General features: G+C 46.6%; 1 long non-coding RNA gene across 1 annotated transcript; it reads left to right on the top strand.

Annotated features, from left to right (window-relative positions):
• Positions 1-5,542: 5,542 nt before the first annotated feature.
• Positions 5,543-11,262, top strand: LOC144694559 (uncharacterized). Its single transcript, XR_013579774.1, has 4 exons — positions 5,543-5,628; positions 7,326-7,369; positions 8,757-8,777; positions 9,950-11,262. It is a non-coding gene; the product is annotated as an uncharacterized LOC144694559 (long non-coding RNA).
• Positions 11,263-12,677: the final 1,415 nt, after the last annotated feature.

Here is a 12,677-nt window from a genome sequence, read left to right as displayed (position 1 = left end):
GGGGGGGATTGAGTGGGAGGGAGGGAGGGAGGTGGGATTGAGTGGGAGGGAGGGAGGGGGGGGGATTGAGTGGGAGGGAGGGAGGGGGGGGGGATTGAGTGGGAGGGAGGGAGGGAGGGGGGGATTGAGTGGGAGGGAGGGAGGGAGGGGGGGATTGAGTGGGAGGGAGGGAGGGAGGGGGGGATTGAGTGGGAGGGAGGGAGGGAGGGGGGGATTGAGTGGGAGGGAGGGAGGGAGGGGGGGATTGAGTGGGAGGGAGGGAGGGGGGATTGAGTGGGAGGGAGGGAGGGGGGATTGAGTGGGAGGGAGGGAGGGGGGATTGAGTGGGAGGGAGGGAGGGGGGATTGAGTGGGAGGGAGGGAGGGGGGGATTGAGTGGGAGGGAGGGGGGGAGGGAGGGGGGTAGGGAGGGGGGGGAGGGAGGGGGGTAGGGAGGGGGGGAGGGAGGGGGGTAGGGAGGGGGGAGGGAGGGGGGGGATTGAGTGGGAGGGAGGGAGGGGGGGATTGAGTGGGAGTGAGGGAGGGGGGGGATTGAGTGGGAGTGAGGGAGGGGGGGGATTGAGTGGGAGGGAGGGAGGGGGCGATTGAGTGGGAGGGAGGGAGGGGGGATTGAGTGGGAGGGAGGGAGGGAGGGGGGGATTGAGTGGGAGGGGGGGATTGAGTGGGAGGGAGGGAGGGAGGGGGGGATTGAGTGGGAGGCAGGGAGGGAGGGGGGGATTGAGTGGGAGGGAGGGAGGGAGGGGGGATTGAGTGGGAGGGAGGGAGGGGGGATTGAGTGGGAGGGAGGGAGGGGGGATTGAGTGGGAGGGAGGGAGGGGGGATTGAGTGGGAGGGAGGGAGGGAGGGAGGGGGGGATTGAGTGGGAGGGAGGGAGGGGGGATTGAGTGGGAGGGAGGGAGGGAGGGAGGGGGGGATTGAGTGGGAAGGAGGGAGGGGGGGATTGAGTGGGAGGGAGGGAGGGGGGGGGGAGGGAGGGGGGGGATTGAGTGGGAGGGAGGGAGGGGGGGGATTGAGTGGGAGTGAGGGAGGGGGGGATTGAGTGGGAGTGAGGGAGGGGGGGGATTGAGTGGGAGTGAGGGAGGGGGGGATTGAGTGGGAGGGAGGGAGGGAGGGGGGGATTGAGTGGGAGGGAGGGAGGGAGGGAGGGGGGGATTGAGTGGGAGGGAGGGAGGGAGGGGGGGATTGAGTGGGAGGGAGGGGGGGATTGAGTGGGAGGGAGGGAGGGAGGGGGGGATTGAGTGGGAGGGAGGGAGGGGGGGGATTGAGTGGGAGGGAGGGGGGGGATTGAGTGGGAGGGAGGGAGGGGGGGGATTGAGTGGGAGGGAGGGAGGGGGGGGATTGAGTGGGAGGGAGGGGGGGGGATTGAGTGGGAGGGAGGGAGGGGGGGGATTGAGTGGGAGGGAGGGAGGGGGGGGATTGAGTGGGAGGGAGGGAGGGAGGGGGGGGATTGAGTGGGAGGGAGGGAGGGGGGGGATTGAGTGGGAGGGAGGGAGGGGGGGGATTGAGTGGGAGGGAGGGAGGGGGGGGATTGAGTGGGAGGGAGGGAGGGGGGGATTGAGTGGGAGGGAGGGAGGGGGGGATTGAGTGGGAGGAAGGGAGGGGGGGGATTGAGTGGGAGGGAGGGAGGGGGGGATTGAGTGGGAGGGAGGGAGGGGGGGATTGAGTGGGAGGGAGGGGGGGGATTGAGTGGGCGGGAGGGGGGGATTGAGTGGGAGGGAGGGGGATTGAGAGGGGGGGAGGGGGAATGACGGGGGAGGGGATTGAGGGGGGGAGGGGGATGAGGGGAGGGGGGGAGGGGGAATGAGTGGGGGGGAGGGGCGGCTGTGGTGGGGGAGGGAGGGGGGGGTGTGGTGGGGTGGCGATGGTGGGGGAGGGGGGGTGGAAAGGGGTAGTTGGGGGAGGGGGATAGGGGTGGGGGGATGAAGAGGTGGGGTGGAGGGGGGGAGGGAGTGGATGGGGGGGAGGGTGAGGGACGGGAGGAAGGAGGGTGGTGGGGGGGCCTCGTGACTGACTCTTCAACTAAGGGGAACAGCTGCTCCCTATCCACCCTGTCCATACCCCTCATAATCTTGTACACCTCGATCAGGTCACTCCTCAGTCTTCTCTGCTCCAACGAAAACAACCCAAGTCTATCCAACCTCTCTTCATAACTTAAATGTTTCATCCCAGGCAACATCCTGGTGAATCTCCTCTGCACCCCCTCCAGTGCAATCACATCCTTCCTATAATGCGGCGACCAGAACTGCACACTGTACTCCAACTGTGGCCTCACCAAGATTCTATACAACTCTAACATGAATTCCCTACTTTTGTAATCTATGCCTCGATTGATAAAGGCAAGTGTCCCATATGCCTTTTTCACCACCCCACTAACATGCCCCTCCGCCTTCAGAGATCTATGGACACACACACCAAGGTTCCTTTGTCCCTCAGAACTTCCTAGTGTCATGCCGTTTATTGAATACTTCCTTGTCAAATTACTCCTTCCAAAGTGTATCACCTCACACTTTTCAGGGTTAAATTCCATCTGCCACTTATCTGCCCATTTGACCATCCCGTCTATATCTTCCTGTAGCCTAAGACACTCAACCTCACTGTTAACCACCCGGCCTATATTTGTGTCAACCGCAAACTTACTAATCCTACTCCCCACATAGTCATCGATGATTAAGGATGAGATTTCAGAATATTTGGAAGTGCATGGTAAAATAGGGTAAAGTCAGCATGGTTTCATCAAGAGGAGGTCATGCCTGACAAACTTGTTAGAATTCTTTGAGGAGGTAACGAGTAGGTTAGACAAAGGAGAGCCAATGGATGTTATCTACTTGGGCTTCCAGAAGGCCTTTGACAAGGTGCCGCACAGGAGGCTGCTCAGTAAGATAAGAGCCCATGGTGTTAGAGGCAAGGTACTAGCATGGATAGAAGATTGGCTGTCTGGCAGGAGGCAGAGAGTGGGGATAAGGGGGTCCTTCTCAGGATGGCGGTGACAAGTGGAGTTCCGCAGGGGTCAGTGTTGGGACCACAACTTTTCACTTTATACGTTAATGATCTAGATGAAGGAATTGAGGGCATCCTGGCTAAGTTTGTAGATGATACAAAGATAGGTGGAGGGACAGGTAGTATTGAGGAGGCGGGGAGGCTGCAGAAGGATTTGGACAGGTTAGGAGAATGGGCAAAGAAGTGGCAGATGGAATACAACGTGGGGAAGTGTGAGGTCATGCACTTTGGTAGGAAGAATAGAGGCATAGACTATTTTCTAAATGGGGAGAGAATTCAGAAATCGGGAGTGCAAAGGGACTTGGGAGTCCTAGTCCAGGAATCTCTTGCAGGTTGAGTAAGTAGTTAGGAAGGCAAATGCAATGTTGGCATTTATTTCGAGAGGACTAGAATATAAAAGCAGGGATGTGCTGCTGAGGCTTTATAAGGCTCTGGTCAGACCACATTTAGAATATTGTGAGCAATTTTGGGCCCCGTATCTCAGGAAGGATGTTCTGGCCCTGGAGAGGGTCCAGAGGAGGTTCACGAGAATGATCCCAGGAATGAAAGGCTTAACATATGAGGAACGTTTGAGGACTCTGGGTCTATACTCGATGGAGTTTAGAAGGGTGAGGGGGTATCTGATTGAAACTTACAGAATACTGAAAGGCTTGGATAAAGTGGACGTGGGGAAGATGTTTCCATTAGTAGGAGAGACTAGGACCTGAGGGCACAGCCTGAGAGTAAAGGGAAGACCTTTTAAAACAGAGATGAGGAGAAACTTCTTTAGCCAGAAAGTGGTGAATCTATGGAATTCATTGCCACAGAAGGCTGTGGAGGCCAGGTCATTGAGTGTATTTAAGACCGAGATAGATAGGTTCTTGATTGGTAAGGGGATCAAAGGTTACGGGGAGAAGGCGGGATAATGGGGTTGAGAAACTTATCAGCCATGATTGAATGGCATAGCAGACTCGATGGGCCGAATGGCCTAATATCTGCTCCTATGTCTTATGGTCATTTATATAAATGATGAATCATAGGGGACCCAGCACAGATCCCTGTGGTACGCCACTGGACACTGGCTTTCAGTCACTAAAGCATCCTTCTGTTATCACCCTCTGTCTCCTACAACTAAGCCAATTTTGAATCCACCTTATCAAATTACCCTGTATCCCATGTGCATTTGCCTTCTTTCTAAGTCTCCCATGTGGGACCTTGTCAAAGGCTTTGCTGAAATCCATATAAACTGCACCATCTGTACTACCCTCACCTACACACCTGCTCACCTCCTCAAAAAATTCAATCAAATTTGTTATGACCTCCCTCTGACAAAGCCATGCTGACGATCTCTGATCAAACCTTGCCTCTCCAAGAGGAGATAGATTCTCTTCTTCAGAATTTTCTCCAATAGTTACCCTACCACTGACATGAGACTCACTGGTCTATAGTTCCCTGGCTTATCTCTACAACCCATCCTAAGTAGCAGAACCACATTAGCTGTTCTCCAGTTCTCTGGCACCTCCCCCGTGGCCAGAGAGGAATTAAAATTTTGGGTCAGAGCCCCTGCGATCTCCTCCCTTGCTTCCCTCGCCTCCCTCAGCAGTCTGGGACATAAATCATCTGGACCTGGAGATTTGTCCACTTTTAAGCCTGCCAACAATTCCAATACCTTGTCACTCCCGAAATCAATTTGCTTACAAACCTCGCAGTCTCTCTCCCCGAGTTCCATACCTTCATCCTCATTCTCTTGGGTGAAGACGGATGTGAAGTATTCGTTCAACACTCTACCGTTGTCCCCCTTGGTCCCTTAAGGGCCCTACTCTTACCCTGGTTATCAACTTCCCACTGATATACTTATAGAATATCTTGGGATTTTTCCCTACTTTTACCAGCCAGAGCTTTCTCATATTCCCTCTTTGCTCTCCTAATTGCTTTCTTAATCTCCACCCTGCACTTTCTGTACTCCACTAATGCCTCTGCTGATTTGCTCACTGGGCTGTAGGCTCAAACTCCACTCCTGAACTTTGTGTACGTAACCTGGGCAGACGCTTCACTGCAGTCCTGAGGGAACGCTATGCAGCCTGAGTCATTTTCTTTCAGATAAGATGCTAAACTGTGGCCCCGTTTGCCCTCTGGGGTGGATGTAAAATTCCTGTGGCATTATTCAAAGGAAGGTTATGTGTCTTGGCCTGCTGTTATCCTTCATCCTTCACTAAAACAGATTATCTCGTCACTTACCTTGTTCCTGTCTGTGGAACCTTGATGTGGACAATTTAGCTGCCATGTTTGCCTTCATACTGGCAGTGACTGCACCCCATGTGTTCCACAGCTGCAGGATTGCTTTTCAAGATGTCCTGAAGGTGTGAAAAGGCACGTCTCTCAAAGCGATTTTATTTAGCCCCTCTCTCTCATGACACAGAGCTCCACTTGGAGTCTCTACTTTCAAATCAACACAGTTAAAGTCACCACAAGTGGAAAGCTGCTGTAATGAAAGTATTCCCATTTGGCAATGCATATATGTTTGCTGTTGAAAAATTTCCCCACCGTCCAATATTTTGAGAAGTAAATTTTGATTTTGTTTCCACTTCAGCTCCTTGGTCAGGCAGCTCGAAACATGGTGATGCAGGAGGACTCTATACTACACTCTGAGGATGTGAGTTCTTCATTTCTGATACTGCATGTACCAAAGCATGTACCATTTTCCTCTCTGAAATGCTCCTGTAATAATTAAGACTGTCATTGCTGTCTACCTCACAGCTGGTCCTCACAGCAGGTTCTGCCTACGTAGTTGTCTGAAACCACAGCAGAAATATGTTTTAAAAATATAAATGTTAGCCATGTCTCAGTTGCTAGCATGATCTTGAGTCAGCAGGTGGTCAATTTCAAGTTTCGCTCCAGAGACCTGAACGCAAAACCTAGGCTGACTCTCCAGTACAGTACTGAGGGAGTGCAGCACTGCCGGAGGTGCTGTCTTTTGAATGAGATTTTAAACTGCCTTCTTAAGTGGGCATAAGTGAAAACGTGGCATTATTTCGAAGAAGAGGGGCGGTGTTCTCCCCAGTATTCTGAACAATATTTATCCCTCAGCCAACATCAATAAAACAGATCAATGAAATAAAAACAAAATACTGCGGATGTTGGAAATCTGAAATAAAAACATAAAATGCTGGGAAAACTCAACAGGTCTGGCAGCATCTGTGGAGAGAGAGAAACAGAGTCAACGTTTTGAGTCCGTATGAAGCCATGTGAACTCAGAAGGTTAACCCTGTTTTTCTCCTCAGATGCTGCCAGACCTGCTGAGTTTTTCCAGCATTTTATGTTTTGCTATTTCAGTAAAACAGATCATCTGATCATTAGCAAGTTGCTGTTTATGGGAGTTGGCTGTGTGCAAATTGGCTGCCAACATGACAATGGTGGCTACACTTCATTGACTGTAAGGTGGTTTGGTATCTCCTGATTTGTTATATAAATGTTCAGATTGTTGTTCATGAGAATTCACAGAAAACTTTAGTCATTTTGGTCATCGATTAATACAGGGCATTGAGTCAAATGGATTCATTACGCCTGCTGTTTAGAAACTTCAAACCATCCACTTGAAAACAGGACAGGTGACAATATTGGATCTCCACCATCTTGCCTGATAGTCAGCTTTTGGGATGGCGAAGATGGCATAAGGAATGGTAGGAGAGCAGGTAGTCAATAGTTGATCGTGGCAAGTCACCTGACCACCCTCTAGGCCTCCAAATAGCATGGACCATCAGGTTTCAAAGTGGGATCCATAAACCGATCAGATTTTTGAGGGCTTGCTTACTATGCGCTTGCAGCACACTTATGTGAAATCAGCAACTGAAAGAGTCCTGAGAGAGGTTGTCCACAATCCCCAAAGACTGTCCATGTGTAGATGGAGCCCCTGGAAGTGTCAATATTTGTGCACATGTGTGAAGAGATACAAGGATTGGTGGGTCTAAAATATAAAATAAACCATCTTGCTTGTAAAAATGCACCTCAGAGCAAAGTGGAATTTTTTATATTGTAGCTTGGAAATTGTGCAAGAAATAAAGAACTGCGCTAATATAGCCCCTTTCATAGCCTCAGGATTTCTCAAAGCACTTCTAGCCAATAAAGTACTTTTTAAAGTGTTGCAATCTAGGAAGCACAGCAGCCAGCTCGCACCCAGCATGTTCTCACAGGCAACAGCATGCTAATGATCAGGTAATCTGTTTTTAATGATGTTGGTTAAAGGATAAATATTGGCCGGGAGAAATAGTGCTGTCATTGTAGGTTCTTTGTTGATCACCTCATTACTTCATAATATTAATGTGTTCATCATTTTCCCCTTGTCTTCAACAGAGCCTACGTAAAATGTCAATTATAACAACGCATTTGCAGTACCAGTAAGTGTTACTTCTCTATCATCTTTCCCCTATCCAATATTAAGAATTTCTTTAATTGTTCAGTGTCAGGAATCACAGTCCTGAGCTCTGTCTGGCAAAAATGTTCAGAGCAATGTTTTGTTCCCAGACCCTGGGAGCCTGCCAGTCTATTGTGTGGTTGCAATGAGTGCTTAGCTCAGGAACAGTGGAGAAAATATAAAAGGGAAATGTATCTTTGCAAGAGAAATGGAATGTAAAAATGCTAATGGTAATAGAGATTAGGGAAGATGAAATCATTTAATCTGGAAACAGTACATATATTATTAATTTAAAGATATGCAGTGTTCCAGCTCTGCTTACCTTCATTCAGGCTGTGCAAGTATTACCATCTAACATTGACATTATGTTCTGAGTTTTTGCCAAGCACGGGCTAGTTGAGTACGGTCAGTACTCTCCTTGATGTCCTGGTTAAGAAATCCGCTAATGGGTTCTCTACTATTGTCTACCCCAAGCCTACCTTCACTGGTTAATATGTGGATTGGGATTCCTGTAGCTCCACGTGCTATAAGATTGGCCAAGCCATTTGCTCACTGCGCAAGCTTGATGCTGAAATAGGGTGCATCAAAACTATCCTGTGAGATAACCCCCCTCACACCTATGTAATTGGCTCTGTTTAAGATTCTTGTCACTTTCAAACTTAACTTGGAATTCTGTGGCATAATGGTCACTATTGGATCCACCAGTGGATCTTTATCTGCAGCTTTACTAATTAACCCTGCTTCATCACACAATACTAGATCTAAGATAGCTTTATCCCTAGTTGGTTCCACAATATATTGCTCCAAGAATTTGTCACAAAAACATTCTACAAACTCCATCTTCTAAATCACCCTTGCCAGTTTAAGTAAGCCACATTGCAAACCTGACATGGCTGTTAGATGCAAATATGTGGTTAACATGTTCATGTCAGATTTCTTCACCTATTATTTTAAACTGTTAAAAAGAACCCAGTTATTGTTCTACAAAAAAGAGGACAAGGGGAAGTAACCAGTAGGGCTTTTTACATTCATCTTTTAATTTGAACTTTGGGGTCTGGGATCAGCGTTATGTTGTTAAATCAGTTTTCTATAAGCAGACAGCAGATCTGTACATTACAGTAAAACCATGTCTACAAATCTGCAGATGCTGGATTTAACAGCATGAACATTGGTCCCTGCAATACAAGTTAAAAAAGGCCAGTGTAAAAGTCGCTCGCTCTTATAAAGAAAAATGGTTCACTTTAAATTCAGTTGTTATTCTGAATACTCCAAAGAAAACGCTGCTTTGGTAAAATATCTTTGATCTGTTTTATGTCGGTAGTGAAATTGAGTTTCTTTAAGTAATTCTAAGCTTCTTCCTCTTTTGACAGACAGGAAGCTATACAGAAAAAGTGAGTATTTGCTGTGTGGTCAATTGCATATGCCTAAACTTAATTTTGATTAAAATATGTATATATCTGTGCTTATTTTGGACCTAAAGAATGTTTTGATCTCTCCATCTCTGAGTGTATCATCAGGCTAGGGTCATATGAATGAGGGATCCAGAAGCAGGTGAGCTGTGGCAGGGGTAGAGATGGGCAGTGTTACAGAGGTACAATTAGGCAGTCCTGGCGATGGAGAAAATAAGAGGTTGGAAGCTCAGTTCAGGGTCAAAGACATGGCTTCAAACAGTCTGGTGCAGCCTCAGGCCGTGGCTGATACAAATGCTGGAAATTTAAATGAAAGACATAAAATATTGGAAACACACAGGTCAGTCAAAATCAGAAAAGATAAGGTAATCACTGCCCATCTATAATATTAACCCATTTTTGTTCACTTTCCAAATGTTGTTGCTGATTATTTCCAGACTATAATTTGAAGGAGCAGCATGCTTTAATGCAGGTCTCACCTCAGCTGTTCAAAAACCTCCAGTCCCTTTTCAATGTCCTCCCCATACCTTTCCATATTCCTTCCTACTTAGTGCTGGTGTTTTCTCGTCTTCCCTGTAAAATTGAGATATTTTTCTATACAGTAATAATGTATTTGCATTCCTGAAAAGTGCAACTTCACGAGAAACAATGTTAAGTAAGTTAGGTTTTCCCATTACAACCAATGTAAAAGCTGCAGTTAGGTTCTGTAGGGCGTATTTCATCAGAAAAAAAACATTCAACCCTGTAAGTTGAAATACTCTACATTCCTCACGCACTCACCTTTTCCGGAACCGCTTTATCCAATTCAGGGTCGGGAGTCGGAACATATCCCAGCAGGCAATGGTGCACCCAATGCTGTGTGAGGCTGGGGAACGGGGTGGCAAGATAAGGAAGTGAGCGAGGGAGTGAGAGGAGCTGTGAGTGAGATGGTTGGGGAGGGAAGCAGCAAGTGGGAGAGAGGCAGCCAGCTGGAGGGTCAGGAGCTGGAGAGAAGCAGAGGGTGGGAGGGGGTTGGTGAGTGGTAGGAATTCAGTGAGCGGGAGTGAGGCCTTTGTTATTTGTAACATCATTAACAAATGGTTCATATAAAACCAGATTATCAGAACAAGCTAACCATTTTCTTTTTGTTCCTTTTAATTAAATATTTTTTTCAGTGTTGAACTTTCTACAAATCTTCAGGACCAGCTGAAGCATCTCTTAAAATGAGACAGAGGATGGCAGGGTGATGAATCCCAGGAGGTGTAGCTCTTTGGTGGAATTTGCGGGGGAAGGAAAATGTTGTCTTAGCATCCAACCAGAAGCATGAACTTAAGCAAACCTTTAATTCCATTCAGTTTCCATGTGCAACATTCAGAACCTTTCCAACTGCTGCTTAGACCCTGGTGCTGATGGTGAACAAATGGCAGCTTCTGTTTGTGAGGAATACATAGTGTGCTTATTGTCAATTGACAAGGTGGCTTTGTACATATGCAGGTTGTTACCATAGCAGCAAAATTGACTATGGTCCTTTACATTGCTGCGATACCTTGGCGGGGAGGGGGCAGGTTTAGGGGATTCTTAAAACAGTTCTGGCAATGTTATACTACAATGCAGCTTTTGGTAGTCATTATGTATGTAGTACTGATGAGTTTCTAGGTTTTCTTCAACACCTTAATGCATTGTTATAGGTAGAGAATTGACATGCTCCAGGACAACAGTCCAAACAGTTAACACTGCTGTATCTAATATTTGATGTTTCTTACAAGGCTGATGCTCTAATGTTACATTGGTTCACCTGACGATGTTAAAACGTAGTCTTGAATGATAGAATTGGCTTGTCGTTAATTGCATGTTTTGCAAGTCCTATCATTAGTTCCTTGTTTAAACGTCAGTGCCACACTGTCATCATACTTGGTTAAAATCACAGTCAGGGAGTTACATATTAAGAAGGCTTTGGGGTGTGATTTACAGGTGTCTATTTTAAACTGAAAAGTTAAAATGTATTTAATATTTAATTGAATAACTCTGATGTCAACATTGTAAAACAGGCTTTCAAAGCCTCACAAATTCATGTTGTATAACGCTCACTGTTACTAAGTTATATTTGTTGCTTCACTGGAAGCGGCACTAACATTTTGTTACATCCCCCAATGTAAGAGCGCTCCCAGCTCTTTGAGATTTATCAGCAGCTTCTCTTTGTGATAACTCTATCTTTGTCTGTGTTCCTCCATTCTCCAAAGTTAATTTGGGCTCTTGCAGCCCATTTATGTTTGCAAACTGTGCCTCATCCTGCATACTAGTCTTAAACTTGTCCAGAAGTGAGTACATGTAAGAAGCATATAGTTAACAACATGTGGGGCTTAATGTTCTACTGTAGTGGAACCTTCTGTATAAGAGGTGCATTCGTGCACTCTGGTGTTAAAATGCATATCTCTTTTTTTTTATTTGTTACAAAGCTAAGTTTAATAACTAAAATTGAATTGTTAAAGCAAGTGTGTAAAGTGGATACTTTTAAATTTTTCATCTCTTCCTGCTCCTGAATTTCTTTATCATCTACTGTTTTTAACTGATATCATTTAATCAAGACCTTTGCCTCTCAACTCCAGCATTAAATTCCCCACTGCTTGTAGCTGGCACAATGGTGTTAATTCAATTTGCCTGCTATACCTGGTAGACAGTAAATCCCAAAAAAGTCCATTTGAAAACCAAACAGTAAATCATCATTTAGCAACTGCCTCTCCTAACTGTTGACAGTTGCATCCAGAATCTTATCATAAAATAACCGCACTTTAATGAACAGCTGATTGAAGCTCTGCCTCTGCCTGAAATCAGCAGAGCTTTATAAATTGGTAAATACTAGTTGAACTGCATGTATAATAAATTAGGGGTGCTTTTTATGATTGACTCCTATGGAAATTGCTCGCATTATTTGCCTGAGGAAAACAACGGTCTGTGATATACATGGGCAGCGTAAGTGGGTAGGGACTGTGTGGCAGGAGACTCCCAGGCAGACATCGGAAATGCTTTAGGGATGTCGCCAAAGCATTCCTGAAGAGGTTAAACATTCCTGCCGACTCATGGGAGACCCCTGGCTTGTGACTGACCAAAATGGAGAAGGTTCGTTAGGGAAAGCAGTGAATACATTGGGGGACTCCGGCAGGAACATTTAGAAGCAAAGCCAAGATGTCGGAGAGAGTGCACAAACCTCCAAACAACTTCTCTACCCAACCCTTCAAACACCACCTGCCCCACTTGTGGCAGCATTTGCAAGTTGTGCATTGGACTTATCAATCATCTCAGAACCCATTGAACCAGAGGGACTGCCTAAGAGCAAACTATTAAGTCTTATGGCATTTCAGCAGTTGTTACTGATAATCTAATAAGCTTCACAGCTGTATAGGTCACTAGCTTCTACTAAAAGGATAAAAAATCTCTTCCTGCCACTTTTTCCCTCCCCACTCTTTTGCCAAAGGCGTTGTATTGTTCCACAGATTGAGTAGTTGTTCTTCACAGCTAGAGTACTGCATACAATTCTGCTCACTGCATTACAGGAAAGATGTGACTGCCCTAGTGTGTGTTTCGGAGAGGTCTGACTTAGCCTACAAATTACCTGAGATAGGCGTTATAGTTTTACCAGGCATCATAGTGAGCAAATGGTTTCAGTGGCAGACTGTTCTGCACCTACTTTCTTGGAGCTCCTTGGTCATCTGATCCCTGATGTCACTGTTACATTATTAATATCATCATGGTCTAATTAACATATCCATTAACTCAATACATTCAGAGGAGGTTTATAAAGATGTTGCCGGGAATGGAGAATTTTAGCTACGAGGATAGATTTGATACGGTTGGGTTGTTTTCTTTTGGAACAGATGAAGCTGAGGGGAGATTTAATTGAGGTGT

The sequence above is a fragment of the Cetorhinus maximus genome, chromosome 20 (genome assembly GCF_964194155.1).
Source record: "Cetorhinus maximus chromosome 20, sCetMax3.hap1.1, whole genome shotgun sequence".
Classification (NCBI taxonomy): Eukaryota; Metazoa; Chordata; class Chondrichthyes; order Lamniformes; family Cetorhinidae; genus Cetorhinus; species Cetorhinus maximus.
This window is presented reverse-complemented; position numbering and strand designations above follow the sequence as displayed.